Genomic DNA, 5,523 nt, shown 5'->3' with positions numbered 1-5,523 from the left:
GCCCAGGAGTTTGAGATCAGCCAAGGCAAGATAGCAAGACCCTGTCTCTATAAAAAATAAATGAGCCAGGCATGGTGGTACATGCCTGTGGTCCCAGCTGAGAGGCTGCAGTGAACTGTGATCATGCCACTGTACTCCAGCCTAGGTGACAGAGCGAGACCTTGTCTCAAAAAAAAAAAAAAAAAAAAACTTCAAGAAAGCTTTTATCCGTCTTTTAAAATATCAGCATTTTATCCAGGTCTTTTTTTTTTTTTTTTTTTTTCTAATTTGTCTTACATCTGCTTACTTTACTTTTTTTTTTTTTAATCTTTTAATTGTCATTTTATAGCTCCCCACCGCAGCTGCCCCCCACCCTTCCCTGCGGTGACAACACAACGTCTGCAGGCTTCGGGGGGACCAGGGAACAAAGCTGGGGCCTGGCAGCCCCACTACGCTGCCAGCCAGGGAGAACAAGTCACAATTACAAATTATCACAACAATTAGTGCCTGTACTTGGGGGATCTGCAAATTGAGGAGGCCCCAGCTCCTCATTGTACAGGGGTCTATTTGGCAGTGACCTTGCTCTGGAGACGATGATATTCCTTCAGCCTGAGGGAATTGATGTTGATGAACCCGGTGGCATCAATCGGCTCCTAATCACCCTGCACGTTCATGCTCACCAGCTCCTCGTTGTAGAGAGACAGTGGGGACTCCCGGCCGAGGATGTACACCTGGCCCTTGAGGACGGACACCTGCACTTTCCCTTCCACTCGCTCCTGGGACTTGGCAATGCAGTGGCGGACAAATTCACACTCAGGGCTGTGCCAGAAACCGGTATACACCAGCTCAGCAAATTTCAAGCCCAGGCCTTGTTTGATTTTGCGCACTTCTCGGTCCATGGTGAAGGCCTCGTCTAAATGAGCGTGGTAAAGGATGGTGCCTGCTGGGGTCTCGTAGATACCTCGGGACTTCGTTCCAATGAAGCGGTTCTCCACGATGTCAATACGGCCCACACCGTGCTTGCCCGCGACTTCGTTCAGGTACATGAAGAGCTCCAAGGAGGTCTGGTGGGTGGTGCCATCCTTGACGTTGGTCACCTTCATGGGGACCCCTTTTTTGAACTCGATCTCGAGAATGTCAGGGGTGTTGGGGGCTTTGGCCGGGTCCTGGGTCTTCGTGTAGAGACCTGGAGGCGCTTGGTTCTTGGGGTTCTCCAGGATTCCAGCCTCGTAGCTGATGTGCATGAGGTTCTCGTCCATGCTCCATGGGCTCGTGGGGGTAACCGGGATGGGAATCCCGTGTTGCTTTGCGTATTCCATCAGGTCATTGCGGCCCTTGAACCAGTTGTAGAATTCGGGCATCCTCCAGGGAGCAATGACCTTTATCTGGGGGGCCAGCGAGTAGCAGGTGAGCTCAAACCGGACCTGATCATTCCCCTTTCCCGTGGCGCCATGGGACACATACTTGGCCCCCTCCCGCTGGGCGATTTCCACTTGTTTGCGGGCGATGCAAGGCCTGGCGAGAGAGGTGCCCAGGAGGTAGGGGTCCTCATACAGTGCGCTGGACACCTTTTTGGCCCCAAGCTTCAGTGCCTTCTTCCTGGCTTCCTCGAAGTCTTCCTTCTGGCCAGTGTTGGTCAGATAGGCAATGACGTCATAGCCTTGTTCCTTCAGCCACACAAGGATGCACGAGGTGTCCAGGCCGCCACTGTAGGCCAGAACCACGGAGCCTTTGCTGGACATAGTGTCTGGGATTGGAGGCGTGAGTTCCTAGCGTCTAGAATCTGTCTTCACGGTGCACTGAACCACTCCGGCTCAGGCAGCGGTGGTAGGCGGCAGAGCAGGGCATGCTTTACTTTTAAAATCAGAAGATGTAGACTCTATTGTCTATGTCATGACTGTTAAAATATTTTTTAATGTATACCTAATTTTAAATTTTTGCCCTAAGTAGTAGCATGAATCCTCTTGATGTTCCGTAGAATCTTCCTATAATTTTCTCACACTTCTACAAGGCAGAATTGTCACAATTACCCTGCCACTGGTCCTGTCCTAGATATATCACCCTTTCTTTGGAGTTATGAGACCTGTTTTTATTTTTTAAATTAGAAATAATCTGCTTCTTTCTAAGTTTGATGGTTTTCTTCCTTTTTTTTTTTTTTTTTTTTTTTGACGGAGTCTCCTTCTGTCACCCAGGCTAGAGTATAGTGGCATGGTCTCGGCTCACTGCAGCCTCCTCCTCCCGGGTTCAAACGATTCTCCTGCCTCAGCCTCCTGAGTAGCTGGCATTACAGGCACCTGCCACCACGCCCTGCTAATTTTTGTATTTTTAGTAGAGACAGGGTTTTGCCATGTTGGCCAGGCTGGTCTTGAACTCCTGGCCTCAGTGATCCGCCCACCTCGGCCTCCCAAATTGCTGGGATTATAGGCATGAGCCACTGTGCCTGGCCAAGTTTGATGGTTTTCTAAAAAAAAAAAAAAAAGTTAATGGATATTTTCCTTGTTCGAAAGCAAAATCAGTCCTCATATTGGGGTGTAGGGAGGGAGTGTCAGGAGCTGGGTTTGTGTGAGAAGGTGTTTGGTGGTGGCAGTACTTGTTGGGGAACTTTGGCCATGAAGCAAGCCCATTGCCAGATCCAAGATTGTGCCACTGCTCTGTTATGACTACATTATTGGGGCACAGAGAGTATCATAGGTGAAAGACATCTGAAAGAAAAATGTCATGTTCTGTCTGTGTTTGGTGAAATCCTAGTGTTCCACAAATGTTTCATCTGAATTTCCCTAAGAAGTTCTTGAGCCCAAACTTGTACTACAGGAAAATGTGTCCATTCAAATGCCAGGCTAGCTTATTTTTTTAGTAGGCCTCAAAATACTTTTGGTGTTTTGGTACTCAGTTTTAAACTTCTTTTAAATTTTATTGATTAATAATAATAATAGCTGATACTTATTGAGTGCTAACTATAAGTTAGCAAGCACCTCGCATACTCCATCCGATTTAATAGTGTGGTTCACAATGTTATTTTCCCATTTTATAGATGAGGGAACTGAGGCCCAGAAATCATAAGTGATTTGATCACTTAATTTAGACCTATTGGACTCCAAGTCTTATTTGCTTAGCCATTAAACACTCTGGCCTTCCCATATACATAGTTCATAACACTGTGCTTTCCCCAATCCCTCAATTCAGGCCTGTGGGCTTCTTTGTATGTAAAGTTGCATAATCAAGTAACCTGGCTCACCCTTAAAGCTAGGCCAGCCTCAGGGACTTTGCACTTGTCACAACAGAGAACACAGTGCAAAGACCAGATGGAAGCATGTCTGGAGGAGCAGAAAAGTAGGCCAATGTCACTGAAGTACAGTGAGTAAGGGGGAGAGTAATAGAAGAACGGACTGGATTAGGAAAAGAGGACCAGCTTTTATAGGGACTTACAGGCCTTTGTAAGGCTTTTACTTGGAATGACATGTGGAGCCATTGCAGGATTTTGAACAGATGAGAGACATGAGCTGACTTAGAGGTTTAAGAAGATCATTCCAGCTGCTGTGTTGAAACTAGACAGTGGGTGGTCAAGGGAAGAAACAAGGAAACAAGTTGGGAGGTGTATTAGTTTCCCTTAGGAAACCGTAACAAAGTACCACAAACTAGGTGGCTTCAAATAACAGAAGTTGATTGTCTCAAAAATCTGGAAGCTAGAAATCTGAAACCGAGGTGTCATCAGGGCCATGGTTTCTCTGCGACTCTGCGTGGAAATCCCCTTTGCCTCTTCCCAGCTTCTGTCAGTGGCCATTGATCCTTTCCATTCCTTGGCTTTCAGCTGCAGTGCTCCAATCTCTGCTCTGTCATTGCATGACTTTTTCCATGTGTGTCTCTGCCTTCACATGACCATCTCCCTTCTGTGTCTCCCTCCTCTTCTTATAAGGACACCAGTCATATTGGATTAAGGGCCCACCCTACTCCAGTATGGCCTCATCTTAACTTATCTAATTACTCTGCAATGACACCATTTCCAAATAAGATTACATTCTAAGGTACTAGAGGTTAGCATTACGACAGTTTTTTTTTTTTTTTTTTGCGTTGGGGGGAAGGCTGTAAACCCATAACAGGAAGCTATTTCAGTAACCTGGGCAAGAGATAAGGGGAGCTTGGACCAGGATGGCAGCAATAGTGGTAGTGAGAAGTGATCTGGTTATGAATATATGTGGAAGGTAGACCCAAAAGGCTTTACTGATGAAAGGGGAGTTGGCCCAAGAGAAAGAGAAGCAAAGATGACTCCAAGGTGTTTCAGCTTGAGGAACTGAAAGGATGAAGTTAGCAACAAGTGCGATGGTAAATGCAGAAAGACAGCAGATTTAGGGGAAAATCATGGTTTGGTTTTGGACAAATTAAATTTGAGATGCCTCTTAGTCATTCAAGAGATGATGTTTGGTAGGAAGTTAGTTATATGAGCCTGGAATTCAAGAAGGAGTTCAGAGCTAGAGACAAAAATTTGGAAGTGATTTCTAGGGAGAATGAGAGTCCACTTGTGATTTTAAGCATAAAGCTTAAAACGAAGCTTACTCCAGCCAGGATCAGTTACTGGGATGCAGATGTAGACAAGATGAAAAGTTGGACTTAACCTTTGTTCCAGTTTTTCTAGGTAGGTGTGATGATGGGAGAGGGAATTGGGGAGCTGAGGATGGATGCCAGGGAGCAATGATAATAATGGACCATAGAATCTAATTGGAATAAACATGTAAGTGAAGATATGAGGGGGTGATAGAGGGTAAAAAGATGATTAGCAGTGGAAGGGGTGTTAGAGTGGAGATATTAGAGGGAATTAGGAAGAGAGAGAAAAGAGTGGGGTAATTAAAATTAAGATTATTTTTTCAGCCGAACATTGACTAAAAAGAAAATTTTAAAAAAGAAAATTGAGATATTGAAGGTCCTGCAGTAATTTATGACAAGATCTAGGATATAAGCCTGGATGTGGGTGACCAAGGATGGAAAGAGAGAACAAGATCTTTGGAGCGGAGGAGGTCAAGCAGCTAAGAGGCCAGAGTGCTATGTAGATTATTCGCAATGTGGACAATGAATGTAGGTCTGCACATACACATGCATGTATGTATGTATCCACATAGATATCGAAATCGCCAAGAATGATGACAGGGGCAGTTGTGAAGACAGTGAACCAAGAGCTCAAATCATCAACAAATAAGGGAGAGTGAACAGGAAGAGGGGAGATGATAACAAGAGGGAGGTGTAGCAGGTAACATACTCTGAAACTTAGTTTTACAGCAAAGTGATTGAAAGAAGCTGAGGCAGGCAGTTTGGGGAGAGTCTACACACAGGAAGTGGTAAGGGGGAGCAAAGAGGACACTATTCCAGCTCTGGGCCCAGTGGTACATAAGGTATGAGAAAAAAAAATAGTCCCCACTTGAGAGCGCTCTACAGGAAGCAATGTCTTCAGAGGGGAGTTGAGTTTTTGATAAAGCCAGAAGTTCAAGGACAATTTTAGAGAAGTTGAGGATGAAGGGGATTTTGCAGAGAGAAAGGTCAAAGGGTTTGGAAGGG

The 5,523-nt window shown here is 45.4% G+C and overlaps 1 pseudogene; it reads right to left on the bottom strand.

The window, feature by feature from the left end:
- Window positions 1-338: 338 nt before the first annotated feature.
- Window positions 339-1,758, bottom strand: LOC105481469 (argininosuccinate synthase pseudogene; annotated as a pseudogene).
- Window positions 1,759-5,523: the final 3,765 nt, after the last annotated feature.

Source organism: Macaca nemestrina, chromosome X (assembly GCF_043159975.1).
Source record: "Macaca nemestrina isolate mMacNem1 chromosome X, mMacNem.hap1, whole genome shotgun sequence".
NCBI lineage: Eukaryota > Metazoa > Chordata > Mammalia > Primates > Cercopithecidae > Macaca > Macaca nemestrina.
This window is presented reverse-complemented; position numbering and strand designations above follow the sequence as displayed.